The sequence below is a fragment of the Cervus canadensis genome, chromosome 17 (assembly GCF_019320065.1).
Source record: "Cervus canadensis isolate Bull #8, Minnesota chromosome 17, ASM1932006v1, whole genome shotgun sequence".
NCBI classification, from domain to species: domain Eukaryota; kingdom Metazoa; phylum Chordata; class Mammalia; order Artiodactyla; family Cervidae; genus Cervus; species Cervus canadensis.
The window spans coordinates 21,018,365-21,040,537 of NC_057402.1; positions in this window are offsets into that span (position 1 = coordinate 21,018,365).

Sequence of the window (22,173 nt, forward strand, 5' to 3'; positions counted from 1 at the left end):
TGCTCTGAACTCAAACTCCTAGCATACATTGATTATACCAGATTTGACCCATTTGCCTCTTTTGTTAAATCACACAAACTGACATCAGATCTTTTCCTTCTTAAACTCAGAGATATAAACCTGGTCCCATCCTCCTTGATGAAACATTTCTTGCACCAACATCCATAATTTCACGCTTCCCACTGTCTCCTGTGAGCTCCAGTGCAGGCTCAGTGCTCTTTCCACTGAGTAACTGTGAGAGTCCCCCAAGTAATGGTTCTTCTCGGAAAGTGGCTGGGAGGCTGCAGTCAGGCCTCAAACTTCAACTTCAGATCCAGGAAGCACTGCCTGGGGAAGAAAGCTCACCTCAACCCACGAGCTTCCAAAGTTTCTAAAGCCTTTTTAGCTGCCAAGTTATCTGATGTTAACAATTAAGACATAAAACATGATAGATTAGAATTTATACTTGCTTGTCATCAAGAATACATGGTAAGAAGTACCTAGTGTCGGGTACTTCTTCTGGACGGGCTTCCCAGGTTGTGCTAGTGGTAAAGAACCAGCCTGCCAATGCAGGAGACATAACATGCAGGCTCGATTCCTGGGTGGGGAAGATTCCCTGGAGGAGGAAATGGGAACCCACTCCAGTATTCTTGTCTGGAGAATCCCATGGACAGAGGAGCCTGGTGAGCTAGAATCCATGGGGTCTCAAAGAGTTGGACATGACTGGAGCAACTTAGCATGCACACACCCTTGTATTGGCTACAGAGATTAGCAGTAATAATAGGAGTTAAATTGTTAGGTGATGTTGGGAAGAGTAGAAGAGGTAAAAATGTCTCTGATCACTTTTGAGTGTTCACTAGTCAGACACGGTCATGTATTCCATTTTCTCCCTAGAGATGGCAATATGTGTTCTTTTCACTCCTGACTGTTGGTGATGTTGCTTTGGGGAACAAATAAGACTCTATAAGATGAAAATGAGGGTAAAATTTGGAGATGGAAGAAAATAAAGGAGCTTGATTCCACAGTAGTTGCTTACAGAAATTTAAAATATGAAAAAAATACATAGCACAACTCCCAAAACCCACTTGTAGGATAGCTTCCCATTCCCTCTCCTCTCCTCTCATCCTCAGACACCCATATCTCACAGGAATATTTGGACATCCCGAGGTTCTGAAATCTCTGGAGAAGCCCAAAAGGTAGAGTGACCTCCCTGCTCTCCAGTCACTTCAGCCACACCGAGTGAAGCCTGCCGCGCTCTGGGCAGGGGAGCTGGCTCAGCCCGCCCTTCTGAACAGACTGCAAACCTCACTTCTTGTTCAGCTGTTGATGGCATGGAACGGTGTAAACTAAAGGCTCCTTCACATTTGTTCATGCAGCTCCACTCCTGCCCTGTTGAGGTACAAGTGCCCAGAGACAATTAACTGATGATTCATCCTCCAGGACGCCTGCTAAGGCAGGCTGCCTGGCTGTGAGTGAAAACATACTTAAGCAGTAGCTGATCTTTTCCTTTGGTTGAGGACCAAGTCAGACCAGGCATGGCTTTGAAGTTATTTCTGTCTCGGTGGATTAGAGGTATCAAAAGAAGCAGCTCCACAAACCCTTACCAAATATTTACAATTCTGCACTAAACAACCTCCACCGTACCTTAACCTTTACTGTCTTGTGAAATGCTTGCCAACCTCCCTGCCAAACACATACACTTGCCAGCGTAGGAGAGAGGGCAGCAGCTCAAAGGAGATGAAGTGCAAACGGTAAAAGATCCACTGTCTGTCGTAGAGGAGAACGAAGCCTTTTGGTGGTGACCGACCTGCAGAGGGCAGACTCCTGTCTCCCCATTACCATCACCCCCCAACCACCATGATAGCTCGTTACTTCTCCACTGCGGTGTTGAAGAAGACAAGGCCTATATTCAGCTCAGTGAAGTTGTGGGCCTGCCCTGAAGGCATGGTTTCCAAAATGTGCCGAAGGTGGCCATCGACAGTGCAGGAGAGACACGAAACAACAGGTTAAACCACAGTGGAGGCCCGTGATGGCCCTGTCGGTGTTTTCGTCATGGAGAGGACGGCCACACTTTGCATGGTTTATAGTAAACCTCCTTCCTCAGACATTTTTCAATGAAACTGCACATTGTAGAATTCTCCACTTGTTTCTAAAATGCTGCAGGGATTAGTGAAATAGATGACTGATGGATTTTCTATTTTTCAGACTCCTTACTGTGAGCACAAAAAAAATCTCATAATAAAAAGAGAAGGATAAATAATAATAATAAAGGATAAATGAAAGGAGCCGTCAGGTGGGATACCATGTTGCTGGGGTAGAGAAGAGGAGAAGGCCAGCCCTGGCTGCGGTCAAGCCCACGATGAGATACATTATGGAGACTCATTGCAGGGCCTGCATTGGTGAGGTTCCCCCAAAGAGCTTCAGTCAGCAACAGAAGCTTCTGGCAGAGAAGTTACCAAAGGCAGAGCTTTAGAGAAATAGATGGCAGCCACTGAAATAACAGTCACCTAAGTTTGTTCATGAATCCCCCTGACACAGTACCCAAGGACCCCCAGAACTGACTGTGGGACTCTGTGTGTGCGCTAAGTCGCTTCAGTTGTCTGACTCTTTGTAATCCTATGGACTGTAGTCTGCCAGTCTCCTCTGTCCATAGGATTCTCCAGGCAAGAATACTGGAGTGGATTGCCATGCCTTCCTCCAGGGGATCTTCCCAACCCAGGGATCGGACCCCTGTCTCTAACATCTCCTGCATTGGCAGGTGGGTTCTTTGCCACTAGCACCAACTGGGAAGCCCTGCTGTGAGACCGTAAGGGAACCTAAGTAGAAGCCCACAACAGCGGTGGAGACCAGGACCAAAAGTACGTGCTATCCTGTTAATCACCAGGTTGTTACCTCTGCTACATATAGTGCCTTTTGGGCCATGTTTAGGCATTTCATTCATTCACTCAACAAATGTTTATATTTCAAGGCACTGGGTTAAGTGCTTTGTAAAACAAAAATAATTAGACTTTAGTTTTGCCATCTAAAAGCTTTCACTAATCACTGCTATAAGCACACAAATCTCCATCATACAGATTAGAAATGGGTCATTATATAGTCACAGATAAAGTCTGAACAGGCCAGGTGGTAGAGAGAGATGATTTCTGTGCTGGAAGAATTTGGAAAGATGTTGTATAGGAGCTAAGGGTTGAGGTGAAATTAGGGTGTGCAAAGGCAATGCAGAACATATTCTCAAAGACAAATAACCTGAGTGATGGTATTAAGAAGGGAAAGGGTGCACATGCTTAAAAATAAAAGCAGGTAGTTCCATTGTCTGGGCAGTAGTGTACAGGAAAGGAAATAGAGGAAATTGTGGTCAGAAAAGTGGGATTGTCAGGAAATGGAGGGCTGAGTGCCCCAAGTCAAGGAGTCAGATTTTCTGTACAAAGTGATGAGAAGTCACCAAAGATTCCTTAGCAAGAGAGGTTTGATGATTACTTCAGGAAAATTAATATTTATTTTAGTAGCCAAGAAAACTTGAATACAGGGCCAGGTTTATTATGAAACTTTACAGTCATTCCTGTTACAATAATATTCAATAGTATATACAAGCAAGAAGATGGTTCATCAGCTTTCAGTCCTAAATTTTTTTTTGTACTGCCCAGAACACCGTTTCAGGCTACCAACTTTCTGTAGGTTGGTAAAAGCTCTTGAATAATAGCTTATGTCAATCATAATTAGGAACGTCCATCGGCTGGAAGGAGGGGTAGGGCCGGCACAGTGAATAATTATTATGTAGAAATGGTTCTCAGCCAGCCTTACCAACAAGAGGCCTGTCCTCCAGGAAGGCCTTCTGGCTGCCCCAGTCTCTCCTCGCCTCTGGGAGGGGGGAGCTTCTTTCATAGCCCACGGTCCCCAGGCAAGTATTCTTAATTTCCTCAAGTAATTTATAAAGTTGTTAATGCACACCCTCATTCCTGAAAACTGGTGAAAACATCTTTTTCTACAGGAGTATTTTCCTTACTATGTAAAAATAATAGTAATAGCCCATAGATATTGAGAGTCTATTATGAGGCATTAAATATGTGATAAGCTCAACATACTTTATTTTACACATTTTAAAATATGAAATGGGAATGATGGTCATAACTCCATGAAATCTACCCAGGACCTGTTAGTTGCAATCAAAAAGAATAACCTCTATTTATAGAAAATGCTTCTATGACTCCTGCTGCAGTTTATGAACATTTGCTTTTAGTTTCAGAATTGCTTTATAGTTTCAAAATTTTGAAGAGACTTAAAAATTCAATGTAATTTGTTCTCTCTTTTCAGAAATGAAGAAAGTACATCTTTTTTCTATAAAAATGTAGAAAAAAAATTTAAGAAATGTAAAGAAAACCACTTAATCCCTTAAACCCACCATTGATGATGACTATTATTAATATGATGTTGTATATATTCTTACAGATAGTTATGAAATTAAGCTATGATATAGTTTTTAATAGAGAAATAACATTTGATTGTATAGACGATAATTCATTTAATCTATATGCTTTTATAGATTTAAAATGTTTCCTATTTTTTCATTTTAAAAGTAGAATGTTTATGGGTATGCTGTCTAAATATCTGCTTACATTTCTAATCATTTCTGACACATTTATAAAAGTCTAATTTCTAGCTCAAAGGATAGGCATATTTTAAAGGGCTTTGATATAATAATAATAAATAATCCCAAAAATTTAGACCAATTTAACTGCCCTCACACAATGAATGAAAGTGGCCATTTTCTTGAATACTAGATAGTAATATTAATTTTATTATTTGAGTATTTATTTATAATGCATATTATTCATGCATTTTCTTCCTTTTGAGTTATATTCTTTGCCCATTTTAAAATTCATATGTTTGGGGTTTTTTTATGGGGGATGGGGCTCATTTTATGTTTAACAAATATTTATGTATTTTACAAATATATTTTAATATGTTCTATTTTATCATTTTTATAGTATTTTTTATATACAGTTTAAATTTTCACATGGGCATATCTATCCATCTTTCTCTTTCATGATTTCTGGACTTGTCAGATTTAGAAAATCTAGCACACTCAAAATTACATAAATATTCAAAACTTTATACTCTTTTTATGAATTTACGTTTGAATTTTCAATTTTTTTTAATCTATTTGGAATTTATTTTGGCATGTGGTGGTAAAGTAGTCGTTTGTCCTTGTGTGTTTTGCAAGCAGTCTCGATGTCCCGCACTGTTTGGTAAAAAGTTCATTCTCTTTTCACTGTTTCCCCTATTTAATTATGCACTCATTTTTTTTAATAGATAAACCAGTATGAGGACTTTCTAGTTGTCCTTTTCTATTTTTCCTATTTTAGTTTAGCATTGTATAACACCTCGTAATGTCAGATATAGTGTGGTGAGGGCCTCATGATCAGTTTGTTTTGTTCCAATAAAATTTGTGCTAGTTCTGCCTGTTTATCCTTCAACATTTTTCAAGGCATTAGGAAATTTTAAGCCATTTTAGAAGGCATATGGGCTTCCCTCATAGCTCAGTTGATAAAGAGACCCCGGTTTGATTCCTCGGTTGGGAAGATCCTCTAGAGAAGGGATAGGCTACTCACTCCAGTATTCTTGGGCTTCCCTTGTGGCTCAGCTGGTAAGAATCCACCTGCAATGTGGGAGACCTGGGTTTGATCCCTGGGTTGGGAAGATCCCCTGGAGGAGGGAAAGGCTAACAACTCCAGTATTCTGGCCTAGAGAATTCCATGGGCTGTATAGTCCATGGGGTCGCAAAGAGTCGGACATGACTGAACAACTTTCACTTCACTTCACTTTAGAAGGCATATAGAATATTTATATCTATATAAGGCATATATCCTTACTATGTATACCCATGTATAAACTTGTTTAACATTGATAGCATTCAACAATATGTTGGTGAAGTTTGTGCAACTGATATGTGTGGCTGTAGTCTTTCATTTTCATTATTTCCAAATACTCCATGGTATGAATGGGATGTATCATTCAAATTATTTACCCATTATTTTTTGAATGAAGTTTTATGTGGTTTCTTTTGCTATGAACATTCTTGTCCTGTTACAGATATATATGTGGTATTTCTTGAGGATTTCTTGGGGATTTATACTCTTCAACTTTATATTGAGTGTCCTCATGCTGCTCTCCAGAGTGGTAACAGATTTACTTTGCTACTAGTAGTGTATAAGAGTTTCCATTGCTCCACAGCCTCATAGATTTTAGTCTTTTCAAGTTTTCAAACTTCCACCAACGTGATCAATTTATTCTTCCAGATGAACTTTGTTGTTCAGTCACTAAGTCATGTATGACTCTGCAATTCCATGAACTGCAGCATGCCAGGCTTCCCTGTCCTTCACTATTTTCTGGAGTTTGCTTAAACTCATGTCCATTGAGTTGGCGATGCCATCCAACCATCTCATCCTCTGTCTCCCCTTCTCCTCCTGCCCTCAGTCTTTCCTAGCATCAGGGTTTTTTTTTTTTTTTTTTTCCAGTGAGTCAGCTCTTCGAATCAGGGGGCCAAAGTATTGGAGCTTCAGCTTCAGCATGAGTCCTTCCAATGAATATTCAGGGTTGATGTCCTTCAGGATTAACTAATTTGATCTCCTTGCTGTCTAAGGAACTCTCAAGAGTCTTATCCAACAGCACAGTTCAAAAGCATCAATTCTTTGGCAAACAGCCTTCTTTATGGTCCAACTCTCATATCCATACTGGAAAAACCACAGCTTTGACTATAACAACCTCTGTTGACAAAGCAATGTCTCTGCTTTTTAATATGCTGTCTAGATTTGTCATAGCTTTTCTTCCAAGGAGCAAGCGTCTTTTAATTTCATGGCTGCAGTCACCATCCACAGTGATTTTGGAGCCCAAGAAAATAAAGTCTTTGACTGTTTCCACTGTTTCCCCATCTATTTGCCACGAAGTGATGGGACCAGATGCCATGATCTTAGCTTTTTTGAATGTTGAGTTTTAAGCCAGCTTTTTAATTCTCCTCTTTCACCCTCTTCAAGAAGCTCTTTAGTTCTTCACTTTCTTACATTAGAGTAGTATCATCTACATATCTGGGGTTGTTGATATTTCTCCTGGCAATCTTGATTCCAGCTTGTGGTTCATCCAGACTGGGCATTTCACATGATGTACTTTACATATAAGTTAAATAAGCAGGGTGACAATATACAGGATTGACATATTCCTTTCCCAGTTTGGAACCAGTCTATTGTTACATGTTTAGTTCTAACTGCTACTTCTTGACCTGCATACAGGTTTGTCAAGAGACAGGTAAGGTAGTCTGTTATTCCCATCTCTTTAAGAATTTTCCACAGCTTGTTGTAATTCACACAGTCAAAGGCTTTAGCATAGTCAATGAAGCAGAAGTAGATGATTTTCTGGAATTTCCTTGCTTTCTCTATGATCCAAGAGATGTTAGCAATTTGATCTCTGGTTCCTCTGCCTTTTCTAAATCCAGCTTGTACATCTGGTTCACATACCGTTGAAGTCTAGCTTGAAGGATTTTGAGCATTACCTTGCTAGCATATGAAATGAGGGCAATTGTACAGTAGTTAGAACATTCTTTGGTATTGCCCTTCTTTGGAATTGGAATGAAAACTGACCTTTTCCAGTTCTGTGGCCACTGTTGTTTTCTCTAAATATGCTGGCATATTGAGTGCAGCATTTTAATAGAATTATCTTTTAGGATTTGAAATAGCTCTGTTGGAATTCCATCACCTCCACTAGTTTGTTCGTAGTAATGCTTCCTCAGGCCCAGCTGACTTCACACTCCACAATGTCTGGCTCTAGGTGAATGACCACACCATCATGGTTATCCAGGTCATTAAGACCTTTTTTGTATAGTTCTTCTGGGTATTCTTGCCCTCTTCTTAATCTCTTCTGCTTCTGTTAGGTCCTTGCCATTTATATCCTTTATTGTGCCCATTTATATCCTTTATTGTGCATGAAATGTTCCCTAGATATCTCCAATTTTCTTGAAGAGCTCTTTAGTCTTTACCATTCTGTTGTTTTCCTCTGTGTCTGACTCTTTGTGACCCCATGGATTGTAGCCCACCAGTCTCCTCTGTCCATGGAATTCTCCAGGCCAGAATATTGGACAGGGTTGCCATTCCCTTCTCTAGGGGATCTTCCTGACCCAGGGATCAAACCCTGGTCTCCTGCATTGCAGGCAGATTCTTTATCATCGCCACCAGGGAAGTCCCAGATGAACTTTAGATGTGTGTTATTAAGTCCTAATAGAATTTGTAACTTCATATATTTGGGGAAATTAGCACGTGTGCACATACACACAGAACTCTTCTCATCTAGGAACATGATTTTTCTTTCCCATATTTTCTTTTGCCTCTTTGTAGTTTTATGCCTTTTCATAGTCTTGAATATTGCTTAAGATAATTCACATGCATTGCATATTTTGTTGCTATTGTGAATGAACTCTTTTTTCCAAAAGGTATTTTTAAGCCCAAAGTTTACTTTATTCTTTTACTGACTTTGAATATAAGTAGATTAGTGCCCTCAAAAGATGGAAAATATGTTAAGAACAAATAACTGAGCATATCCATAGCATCATCTAAAATGTCAAATAAAAGGTCAGCATTGAAATTAAATTTCAATACCATTATAAACACTGCTGGTCCCCTTCCTTTGATCTGCACCACTCTCCAGAAGCCTGATTTTTTAAAAGTCACTTTTGATGACTCCTCCTTCTAATAGGCTAGTATCTTGAAGTGATCTGGAATTCACCACATGGAAGAGTGGGCAGAAGGTAGGCAATGTCTTTGGGATTCACCTGCCTGGAGCACTTTGCACACCTTACCAGGTTTCATTAGTAGTTGGAAGGACAGTGCTTAACCTTACCAAGGTTAAGCTTTAACTTTAACCATATGCTTAAAACTAAAGGACATAAAGGAAGGTAGGAGTAAGAACGGGGCCTCCTATCCCAAGGCTCCTCCCTCTCTGTCTGAGCATCCATCTCTTCATCTATAGAAGTTATCAAGTACCTGCTATAGATCAAGGGTTGGGTCTGACGCTGTTAAAGAAGGGGAGATAATATGAAAAGAGCCTAAGACATAGTTCTGTCCTCAAAGAGCATACAGGCTAACTGGAAAGAGAACCACTGTGCATGAAGAATTCAGTTCAGTACCCTTAAAGAGGACTCTCATTTTTTCTATAGTACTCTAAAGCTGCATCCAATTATAGGGACAGATAGATAAGCTAGAGATATATAAAATACTTGGGGGTATTTTAGCTTCTACACCACCCTGTGAGTTGGAACAATGGGAAATATTCTTTTACTATCACAACTGGAGAGATGACCTAGTTTAACGGTGCTGTGTCTCAACAGTGACAGTCAGGTACAAACCATATCATTATTTTTCTGGGGTCTCTGATGTGTACTTCCTGCCATTGCCACGCACTGGCCCCCAGTTATGGGTTGTCCTGAACTACAGCACTTTTCTCCCCACCTAGGGGAGATGCTATGTTGAGTCCCCAGCTCTGTTTAAGCTCTCTGGAGTGAAACAGTAAACTCACCTGCTTCTCAGAACTTTGAAAGGAGTAGGAAAAAAAATCCAGAACCCTGTGTACCTGGGATTAATTTGACCTCTGTTTTCAAAAAAAAGTTCCTCCCTCCAACCTCTTGCTTTAGAATGACTTGGAGTAACATCTAGGGGGAAAGAGATTAGTCTGTTCATTTGTCTTGCATTATGGTGCACATCATTAAAGACAATACAAAAGATATATACACAGTCCTGAAGATTAGAAATAAATTGCAAGCTATTTTGATTCTTCAGAAGGAATTAATAGTATCACATTCCTTAATCTTTTGTAGAGGATTTACAAAGTGGTTTCATAAATATGATCTCCTTTAATTCCCACAACAACCCAGTTGGGTAGGCTGAGCAGGTAATTCTATTCTCGTCAAATCCATAGACCTTCAAAGGCTAGACGGGACTTGAAGACCCAATCCTAAAAACAAGCTCAGAGCAGCCGAGCTGACACAACTGGTAGGGACGAGACTAGAAAACCTAGTTCTGACAACCAGATCCAATGCCTTTCTACTAACCATGATGCCTCATCTATCTCAAGTAGGGAAAGATGAAAGTGGTCATTTAGTCTGTAAAGGACCACAATGGAAGGAAGGAGAGCAAGGTGCTCAAGGGATTTGATAGTAGAATATTTTATGACCACATTACCTGAGATCCCCACATTCAAGATTACAAGAGAGTGAGGTATTTGTGTAGTTCAATCACTAAGTTGTGTCCAACTCTGCAACCCCATGGACTGTGGCCCACCAGGCTCCTCTGTCCTCTACTATCTCCCAAAGTTTGCTCGAATTCAGGTCCATGATGTTATCTACAGAACCTGGTAAACCTCCTGTGGCTCGTGTTCCAAAGCTACAGTTGACACAGAAGTGAGAAGCCCCACATTCAGCCTCTCCAACTCCAAGGGGGCATTGCTTCCCAGGCAGTGGATCCCACCTGGCTTTCTCAGGGGATGCCTAGGTCTGGAATTTCAGAATCTCTGAGAAGGAGGGTCATCTCTAAGACTGACTAGGATGAACAGGGCCCAAAGTTAGCCCCAAATCTTGAAACCTCATTAGAACAAATTCCACCTTTAATGGAACCAAATTTTACATTTCCCCCAGAACCAATGCCATGGGGAAATAACAAAGCCAGAGCAAGAATAACTTTCCAGCCCTGCCTCCCTGAACTAACCTTTTGTGAGCCCATAGATGGATGGACAAAACCAGACAAGGTGACAACCATGCTAGGAAAGGGAACCATTTTTTCTTCCGGGGACCCCTGTGTCCACTTTCATAGTAATCAGCTGACATAGGAGTCACAAAAGTGAGACAGGTTGCCCAAGGACTGTACTGCAACCTCTTTCCCCTCATGAGGGAGGGTAGCCTGTGGCCTCTTAGCTAAGCTCTTTACTTGGCACATCACCAGGCATTTGGGACAGACAACTAGATCGCCATGCCCCCGTGACATCAACACTGTTCAGACACCAGAGCGAGTAAGACGGGAATTTGATCCAAAGATTGGTTTTGGAGAATCACACTCAGACTGGAAGGCTGAGCCCCTGAAAAAGATCTGTCTCGCCAGCTGGCCAAAATAAATACGTGCAAAAAGGAAAGAAAAGGAGAGAAAAGCAGATTATGAATAGTATTTCCAGACATGCAATTCTAAACCTTAGTCCAGATATGCACTTCAGAAAAAAAAAAACTGCCCTAGTCTTTTAAATTATTTCATCTCTGGGAACAAACGTATCTTACTTCAAATTTGCTTTGATTTAGAAAATTGACACAGGGTGAGATCAAGGAACTTATATGTATTTATGCAGAAGTTTATTATTATGAATATTAAACCACATTAATATTAGTGTGAAATGCTCATCACTATTACTGATATGAAACATACATGACTACCTTCTATATCCTGGCAGTAAGTTCTGACTTTTTGCTGTGAATTTACCGACATCTATGTTCATGTTTTAAATTCCATTTTTTTCTTTTGAGAGGTCAAATTTCCCCCCCAATATTAAGTTACTTATTTCTATAACGATGTATCAAATGCCTTTTCTATGCTATGCTGTCTACTACTGAATTCAGGACTAATTTTTTTTATGTTGAGGAGAGGAAGCAGAGAGAGAAAGCAGGGTTCCCCATGGGGAAATATAGCTTACAAGAGACTTGACTGTTTACAATGCTGATTTTCATGTAGCTGAGAAAAGCACATATGGGATTTGGAGATGTTTTAATTCTCCCATTAAGAAGAGATGGGTATTATCACGTTCTGCTCATAATGACCATGGTCATACTGTATTTTGAAATAGTATCACCCACTGGGTGTTTTCAACCCCACAGTCTCCAATAAAAACAACATCAGTGAAACAAAATTTTTATGAATAATATATTAATTATTTATGTGCTAGAAGTTTAACAGTGATGATATAACTAGTAAGTAGACTTTAAAAGTAAAGTCTTCAATGGTAAAGAAATAATTCATCCAAATACTATAATATGTAAAATGGAAAAAGATATTTTTATAATTAACTGCTATATTCCCTTGTTCTAATATTCTCAGGCCTGGGAGGGCAGAATGTTTACAACCAGCATTGTAACCCATATCCTAAATAGCTTTTTGATGACACTGTTCTTTGTTAAATTATGTCACACAAAACCTCCCAGAGAAATGAAAAAGAGCACAGTAATGAACAAGACATATAAAGCTCAGAAACTCGTTCAATAGCCTTGCTGATCTGCCCATCACTGAGCATGTTTTCAGAGCAGCTCTGACCTTACTAACGAGCATCTTTTGAGAATCACAACTGTCATAAAAGGAAAGAGATCTTGTTAACCAAGGAAGTTCATATCCCACAGAAGCCTTGCACATTAAATATTGCACAATCTATTCACGAGGGAGCAGGAAAATCAATATTGTAAGTCTAGTAATCTCAAATAAGCTAAATGAATGTTTTTGTATTTGGATAATAATGACAAACTTTGAACCCTAAATTATGAGTAAACATTTTAATACAAAGGACCTAAACACTTTTCCTTACTTTTGACAATTTATTTAAGACTGTTTTTATGCCTTTGATGCCTGACTCATTTACACGAGTTATACTATAAATGAAAGTCAAAGAGAAGATGCCTTTATTATTATGGCAGCTGACTGTTTAATACCAAATCTCTATATCCAAATAGCTAAAAAAAAAAAAAGCTTGCTCTGAAAACTCTCAAATCAAAGACATTGGCTAATAGGGGGTGAATAATAACAAAAACTTCAAAACCAAATTCACTCATGTTGAATTGATGTTGCATCTATATGGGTCATGTGTTTAATTGTGTCTCAATAGGTGCTTACCCACATCAATGATGTGTCATTTTGTGGTAAATCTCAGATTCATTACCTTTGTTTAATAGTATCTAGCACAACATGAAGTCCATTTAATAAGAACCTTTGATGATGGTTACAAACCCACAGCAGAGTTCCCAGTTACCACAAGGGCATCTAGTTTTAAAAAAAAAAAAAAAAAGCTTTTTAAACAAACTTACAATCACTAATAACAAAAATTCCAGCACTGACTTGTCTTCTCAAATTTGAATGCATAGACAAAACACCTATAGATTCTGATTCTGGGGTGAACCCCAAGATCCTGGGTTTCTAATACATTCCCAGGTGAGACTGATGCTGTTGGTCCAGGAACCGCAGTTTTTGTAGCCAGAGTAGAGGATTATTTCTAGGAAACCAGTAAAAAAAGCCTCAGCACCTTACTAAAGTGTTCCTTGAATTTTAATATCTTACTATAAAGATGCTTATCCCAAACACGACCTACCTTCTGAGTTAAATTAAAGAATAACTGTCATCGTTGTGAAGACAGATCCTTCAAGTGGAAAATATAAAACATAAACCATTCTGGCTCTAACTTAAAGGAATTAAATGTATCGTTCTCCCACTGAAACATTCATTCATTAATCAAACATCTGTTGCGTGTCAAGAAAGCACCCCCTGTGAAGCAAAACAAAATAAGGAAGGGCACAGACTTTGTATTTAAGGAGTTAACTGTACAGTAGGAAAGATGAAACATCTTCCCTCAAGCACAAACTGTATACCCATGGAGAAAGGAGGCGGTGTCCTTGAACAAATGAAAAGCAGGTACTGGAGAGGGGCCGGAGAGATGACACAGTTGTGTGACTCAGGCCTTCCTAAGCAGGTGGGAGTCACCCTCTGAAGGATCAGCTGAGTGGAACAGGCAGATGTGGAAAGTGAGGAATGGTCCCCACAGAGGTAGAGACAGACATTTCGGGGGTTTGGTTAACATTTTAATTTCTACAACCAAAATGCTTCATATTTAACACGTGAGAGCAAGTTTTATCAAAAGATTCAGAGATTAGACTACAGCTTCTCAACCTCTGGAGTTCACAAAGTGGGGTTTCCAAACCAGCAGCACTAGCACCCCCAGAAACTCCACAGAAATGCAAGTGCTCAGTCCCCACCCAGGACCTCCTGAATCAGAAACGCCAGACCAGGCCCTAGAAATCTGTTGTAATAAGCCTTCCATAATTAAACTGGAAACTCACTGGACTAGATGGTCTTTGTTTCAGTGTAGATAGGAATCTCTCAGGCGCTTATTGAAATGCAGAGTCCTTGGGTGCTGCCTAGAGAATGTGCTTTAGTACAATTGAGGAATGGCCTGAAATATGCGTTTTTAATAAGCATTCAAGCCTATTCTGACCCAGGTGGACTATACACCCCACTTTGAGAAGCTGTGAGTTAGAGTATGATCTCAGAACAGGAGATGAAAAAAAGTATGTGGAAAGTGTCAACAAAAACAGGAAAGGAAGAAAAGGGAAACAGCTCTGTGTCTATCAGTATGAAAGCAGCCAGTCAGCAAAGCGTTTGATTCTGAATGCTCTGGAAAGAAAATGAGATCCAGAAAGCTGATACCTACGTAACTCGCACATTTCATAAAGTGTGATGGACAGTTCCACCGGGATTTTTCAATAGCCATAAACAATTCCTCTTTTATAACAGAGGTCTCCAAGTATGACTCCTCTTGACATTACAAGTGTAGAGAAATCGCTCAAGTTCTTTGCCTGACGCCCAAGAATTCGATAAGCCATTGCCATTTTAAAAAGACTGTCATTTATTGCTTGTGGATCACAGGAGAGCTGAATGGCAGAAATTACTCTTGAAAGCCTTGTCCTGTTTAGAGAATTAGGTCACAAGAGCCATTTCCTCTCAGAGGGTCCTTCCGTTTTCCTGTAAACTTCCAGGGATAAATCTGAGAGAGACTTAATCTCCAGAAAATAAAAGTTATGGCTCCAAAGAAGGTACAGCCCTAGAGCATAGTGAGGAAAATGACTAGGTTTTAAGGTTGAATTTTATCCTTTAGTCTTCCTTATTTTAAAACAAAATTGAGATGCTTACTTTGGGTCTAGGGTATTCCACACAGAAGATAAAACATGGAGTTCCTCAAGAAACCATATTATTTCTGGGTGCCATGAGACTGTGTTTCTGGGGCACAGATCTCCCCAAAACCTGCAGGCTGCTGACAGGCAACTCCTCTGAAGAGGGCAGGGCCTCAGTATCTGTCCTCCCTAACATGGTTTAAAGTCGGAGGGAAAAGCAGATGCCCTGGAGTCAGATTGTTCAACCGCTTAATTGATGTGACTTTAACCAAATTACCTCATCTCCCTCTGCTTCCGTTTTCCCATCTATAAAATGGGCGTGTTAATCATAATAATTTTATGGGGTGGTTGTCATAATTAAAGAGCTAATACATGTAGACCGTTTAGAAGCGGTCTTGACACCTGAGTAAGCACTTATGTGTTTTTATTATTCCACATAGTTTATATAGCACAGGATGGATCCAAGTAGATATGAAGATGGCACTTAAAACATCAAATAAAAATACACGTAACGTTGAAAGGACTTTGAGAAATGTCATCAGGTTATGACTAACTCATCAGGTTAGTCAAATGTGCATTACATCAAAATTAAAAAAAACAAACAAAACTCAAACAAGAGGAACTTCAGCCTTTTATATCTGACTGTATAGCTATTTTCATTTTAAGGTATTCCAGAAACAGTGTTTCTCAAATTCCTCTGGTTGCCAGGGTTTGTTTTATGGCTCCTCCCTTAAGTGTGAAGCCTCTGTGGGCCATCTAACCTTTCTGGACCCAAGTTTCCCCATCTGTAAAATGGGCTCACGGACACCCACTATGAAGGGAGCCTCGGATGCTGCATCCCTGCGCTACTGGAGGCTGCTGCGTCTCCCAGTGCCCAGCAACAGAGGAGGCTAGGTGCTAACCCCTGTGGGTCTATGGCACATCCCAGAGCAGCCACCCCACAGGGAGAGATGTCTCCAAAGTCTTATGTTTTACTGTAAAGATTCGTGTGAATTTTTCAAGTTCTATTCCATGACTTTGCTGTATCTTTTCATGTCTAAATTGCTTTCCAGGGGACTTCCCTGATTTGCCTTCTAGTCCAGGGGATGCAGGTTTGACCCCAGGTCAGGGAACTAAGATTGCACCTGCCACAGGGCAACTAAGCCCACATGCCACAACTACTGAGTCTGCCAGCCACAACTAGAGAAGTCCAAGCACCACAACATGCCGCAACTAAGACCCAATGCAACCGAGTAATAAATAAGTCAATAAACATTTTTTAAAAATAATAATAATAAAAATAAATTACTTTCCAGTTAAATGGCTTAACTTTCTCCCTCCTCTCTCCCTCTGACACTCCTCCAGTAAAATTAATATGCATTGGCTACCCACTAATTTCCTAATGGTAAAAACATCCCAGGTTCAGAAACCCTAGAGGAAAGCTCTATACAAAAGTCACACTTCCAAAACCAAACCACACTAAAAAAGTTTAGTGTATAGAAACTATTTGCTGGGTTGCCAAGGACTTTCAGTTCTCCAACATTTCCGCCCCGCCTCACCTTGTCTACTCACCATCAGGGATCCAATATAGTAAACACATGGCATGGGAATTGAAAGCAGGAGATGCAATACTAGAGAAGCCAGCATTCAGCGCAGATGAGAGTACATTGCAGAGCTATTACACAACTCATACATTATTCAGGGTAAATTATACCCTGAAAAAGTGTGGTGAGATGTCTCCCACATTTCAAAGGCACAGAGTTGTACTACAGAATTTGGAAATTTCCTGAATAGGGCTCCAGGACTTTAATAAAATCATTGCTCTATCATTTTTAAGGAAGAAGACCTCATCTCTAGTTTTTTGTGTAATATAATAAATCACCTTAACTTAGACACTAAAATTCTTATCATGGTCTGCAGATTAAAAAGACAGATTTGTTCCTAACTTATAAAGCAAATATACTCAAATGGCAGTCTCCCGGTCTAATAACTTCAGAATATTGTTATTTGTAACTGTCTTAATAAAACACTTTCTACTATGCAACAGTCATATAAAATATTAAGTTAAACTCCCAGTTACCTTTTCTTTTTTTAAGTGTAAGTCAAGTTGATCTATAGACTTATATGGGTCATCTATGGGAAGGTTATAAAAAAAAAAAAGATATGTTTCCTAAAACGTAAGTATGGATCTATCCCTTAGGTCTCTGAACCACACAAGAAAAAAAATCATACTTTAAAGTATCAAATAATAAAATACATATATTGTAACAATAAATGGAATTGTCTAACCTATTAACCAATTGAAGTAAGATTAAAGAACATTTTTATATTTGGAATGTAAATGATTCTTTTTCCACTTAGAGATTTCTTTCTATTAAGTGATGGCTATAAAATTACAAGTATTATCAGCATAAACCACTGGCCTCTTAAGATTCCTTTCTCTATTATAATTTGTGTCATGAAGTTTGATAGATATATTAAAGAAAAGTTAAGTGTTTTTTTTTTTTTTTCTTCTCATCACAGGCTTTGGAGATCTTTTTACTTTCAGAGAAGAGCTCTAAAGTAAAAGCAAAATCACTACATGAATACCTGACAACTAATATCTTCCACTTTTGCAAGTAAATTAAAATTGTAGTTGCTGGGAAGATAAGAGACCTCAATTGACTCACAGGTTTGAACAGCAAATTTTATAGTTTCCTTGGAAATATAAGTGACTATGATCACACCATCTGTATAGCAGAAAAAGATTTTTTTCAAGACTAAGTTCTTCCAAAGAGATGGTGATGGCGAAACAGGGACCTAAGCTGCTCCCTGAGCAGGACCTGCCTCAACCAGCTGAACTCTAAAGGGAGCCTGCAGGCCAGCTCTAGCTTGAAGTTCACTATAGACAACCAGGGGAAAAGGCAACATGCATCTTTTACAGTCATAAATGTTGCTGCAAATAAGCTACTTAATTTAGTGGGTGGCGGACATTATTTTATATTGTTCCTATTCTAAAGCCAAGACACACTCAATGATTTAAACAAATCAGAAAACACAGAAGCGTCCACTAAATATTCAAACTGAGCTTCTTTTAAACCTCCCACACACCCTTGACCAAAAACCCTACACCAGCAATCCCATTCTCCACAGGTACTCACTGTTAAAGCCTGGTGTATTCAAATAATTTAAGGCTTTTAAAATATATTTAAGAGGTATATTCTTTATATGTTACAATAAAGTGGAATTATACTATAAATATTTTTATACATAATGAAAGTCAAATTATCACTGAAGTTTCTAGACTAGCATAGAATCAGAAAGAAAATAAGTAGTTGAATTACCTTAACGGTTTAGTGGATTAAAACTATGACAATGGTACAATCCATTTACTTTATGGGGATTAACTAACAAGAAGTCAAAAGACTGTTCCTATCAACTCTTTGGAGCACTAGTTCAGCAGATAGAGCCAGGAACAAGCAAATAAATGTTTGCCCTCTGACCATTCCCTGCCCCAATTTTAGGTTCAATATCCACCATACTCCCTTTGATTACTGCAAGATTTCTTTTTATTAAAAGGAAATTTAAAATTTGTTATAGCTCTTATTCACTTTACTTGATTGGGTTACAGCTTGATTATATCATAGCATCATCCAATTATAAAAATTACAGTGATTAGCTTAAGATGTTAATACATCATAATTTCAGACGTTTCACCCTTATCACCTTGACAGCATTGTTTTTAAGCTACCCACTTGTTATTTTTACAACAGACTGAGCTCATTCACTACATCTTAGTTTTTCCTAATTCATTTTCTAAGGTATTCATCTTACAGTTCTTCTACTCACAGATGTTAAATATGTTGCACTGAAGATGAATGCAGTCACTGCTTTGACCTTTAAGAGGCTATGCCTAGAATCTCACAGATGTCCACTTTATTATAGAAATGAATAGTATGGTGTTGGGTCATAATGGCTTGCAATGTGAGCATCCAGACTTGCATTTTATTTAGGGAAATTCATCAAATATTTATGAAGCACCAGCTATGTGCCAGGAACTGTGAAAACCATTGGCGACACCATGGTGAATGAGATAGGCCTAATCCTTGCCATCGCAGAGTTTCTAGTCTAGTGGGGAAGATAATCATTAAACACGGATCTACAGATATGAAGGGTGCTCTAAAAGAGTAGGTAGCAGTGCTGTGGAAGTGCAGAGAAAAAAGATCTAAACCACGCTCCTGGGGAGAGGAAATCTCTTCTTGAGAATAAATTCCCCAGGCAAAGATGGATGAGGAGAAGAGATGTCGAACACTGGAATCTCACAGTAGATGGTCAAAGTGCCTGCTATTTTTGGGAATCAGTGATTCTTAAACATTAACTATCAAAACATTTCTAAGCCACTGGGGAACCTCAGAGAGTGAGATCTTCCCACTAAGCAGGTAGACAGGCTCTCAAAGGTTATTGCTTATAGCTCCGATCTGTCTGTCCAGGCACAAATCAACTTCTGCTGTTGTTCATGCAGAGGCATTAGATGTTTTTCCCTCCCTCACTGTGATGTCTCTTCCAGCTACACCCACCTAGAAATAGAGGACAATGTTTCTTATAATGTGATACAAGGAACACGGGTGCAAAAAGATTTCTGTGGGTAGAACAAGGAACAAACATTAATAAATATGCTTTTTTTTTTTTTTACAAATTCCTTATTGCTAAATAAATTAAATTGATTCTAGCAAGTCAACTTAAAGGAATATATTACATAAATAAAAACAAAACTAAGTTTGGTTAACAACATTACACCAAGGGTGTTCTAAACCAATTAATTTCTCTACCTCATATTTTTCTCCTGTAAAATGGGAATAATAAGACTTGCCTCATTTATAATGGTGAAATGAAAATGTCCTTAAGCCATAGATGAGTTTCTGGTACTTAGTAGGTTTTTAGCAAACAAAGGTTTCCTTTTTTTCCCCCCTTTCTTGTTGCCTACATGCTGACCTTTCTACTGTCATTCTTATTTGGCCTGTATCATCAAAGGCAAAATGTGACATGCTGCCCACTGACTGTATTTCAAATTAAAAGTTCTAGATAATCTTACTACTCTCATCATACTTACTACTATCAAAGACAAAAATAAATACACATATATGCCAGTCCAAAAGAAATGTTCTTAAAATAAAAAGTAAGTGTTCTTAAAGACTGGATAGAAAACTAAGATCATGGCATCTGGTCCCATCACTTTCATGGGAAATAGATGGGGAAACAGTGTCAGACTTTATTTTTGGGGGCTCCAAAATCACTGCAGATGGTGATTGCAGCCATGAAATTAAAAGACGCTTACTCCTTGGAAGGAAAGTTATGACCAACATCAGTTCAGTTCAGTTCAGTCGCTCAGTCATGTCCGACTCTTTGCAACCCCGTGAATCGCAGCACCCCAGGCCTCCCTGTCCATCACAAACTCCCAGAGTTTACTCAAACTCATGCCCATCGAGTCGGTGATGCCATCCAGCCATCTCATCCTCTGTAGATAGCATATTAAAAAGCAGAGACATTACTTTGCCAACAAAGGTCCATCTAGTCAAGGCTATGGTTTTTCCAGTGGTCATGTATGGATGTGAGAGTTGAACTGTGAAGAAAGCTGAGCACCGAAAAATTGATGCTTTTGAACTGTGGTGTTAGAGAAGACTCTTGAGAGTCCCTTGGACTGCAAGGAGATCCAACCAGTCCATCCTAAAGGAGATCAGTCCTGGGTGTTCATTGGAAGGACTGATGCTGAAGCTGAAACTCCAATACTTTGGCCACCTCATGTGAAGAGTTGACTCATTGGAAAAGACCCTGATGCTGGGAAGGATTGGGGGCAGGAGGAGAAGGGGACAACAGAGGATAAGATGGCTGGATGGAATCACCAACTTGATGAACATGAGTTTGAGTAAATTCCGGGAGTTGGTGATGGACAGGGAGGCCTGGCGTGTTGCGGTTCATGGGGTCGCAAAAGAGTTGGACATGACTGAGTGACTGAACTGAACTGAAAGACTGGAAATCCTTTTTGTGTACTAATAATCATTAGGCAGACAGAGAGCTTTAATGTCACAATGATAAAGGTTATTTTCTGGGTGAGTTTATCTTGTTTTATTTCTCTCTAGGTGAAAAGGAGCAGGAGGAGTAGAGACTTTTAAACTAGAACAGAGGCTGACTCTCAGCTCCACCATTTACTAGCTGGTCACATAATTTCATCCTTCCGAGCCTCAGTTTCCTCATGCAATGAAACCTGCTACCTTACAAGGCATAGGTGAAAAAGCAAAACAATGACTGTGAGGCATAGAACACTCTACCTAGCCTGGCCCAGTGGCTTAACTGAGGTGTAGACTGAGAGAAAGGCCTCAGGTGGAAAACTGTAGGTTTGTGCAAGAGGTTGGAGGTCGGTACAGACAGAAACTCTGGGTCCGCAGGGGATATGGACCCAGGACCTGCAGCATTTTGGCACATTAGATATGATTTGCTCCATTATACTATCATGCTCCTTGGTTTTTATCATTCTTGCCTCATGTTATAAGGATTTGTGTGTAATCAGAAAAAAAAAATTGCTAATAGTCTCAGCCTGGGTTGTCTCAGAAAGCAGAGCCAGAGGCAAATGTTTCTGGGCAATGACTTTATCAAGAAGTGCAAACCCAGAAAAGCAGGGGGAGAAACAGAAACATGCAAGCCAGGGAAGTCAAAAGCACCAGTGCAGGATACGTCTGGAAGCTGGGTACCAGCTTAGTCTCCCAGGTGAGTGATATAGGAGGCTGTATAGACGGAGTATCTCAGAACACTTCACCAAGAGATGGAAAGGAGCTGATTTACTAGTTTTTTCTCTCTCATCATCGAAAGTTCATTTGACAGGGACTTGGGTCCCCTGCACATCCGCTGGGCATGTGGCCCAGCACTATCACTGCTAGCAGGCCACTCCTCAGCTTTTAACAGAGATGCCCCAGGGCCGTAGGTGAGAGATGTGTGGCTGGGGCATGAGATGAGGGTCTGTCAGTGGGGTGCATGAGGTTGTTCTGATCTCATCAGCGGCCGGGCTGGGACTAAAGGTTCTGGAGACAAGTGAGCACAAGAGGATGTGAAGAGGCTTATTAAAGGTGGCTGAGTCATCCACTGAAATACTAGGCGTGGCCCAGTCCTCACATGAACCCACGTACCACGCCAAGGAAACTATCCTGAAAGGGTGTGAAGCAGCCTCACAGTGGCTTCTGACTTAAAATCAACTTTCTACTGTGAAACTCTGGTACCTCAAATGGAAAACAAAGGCAATT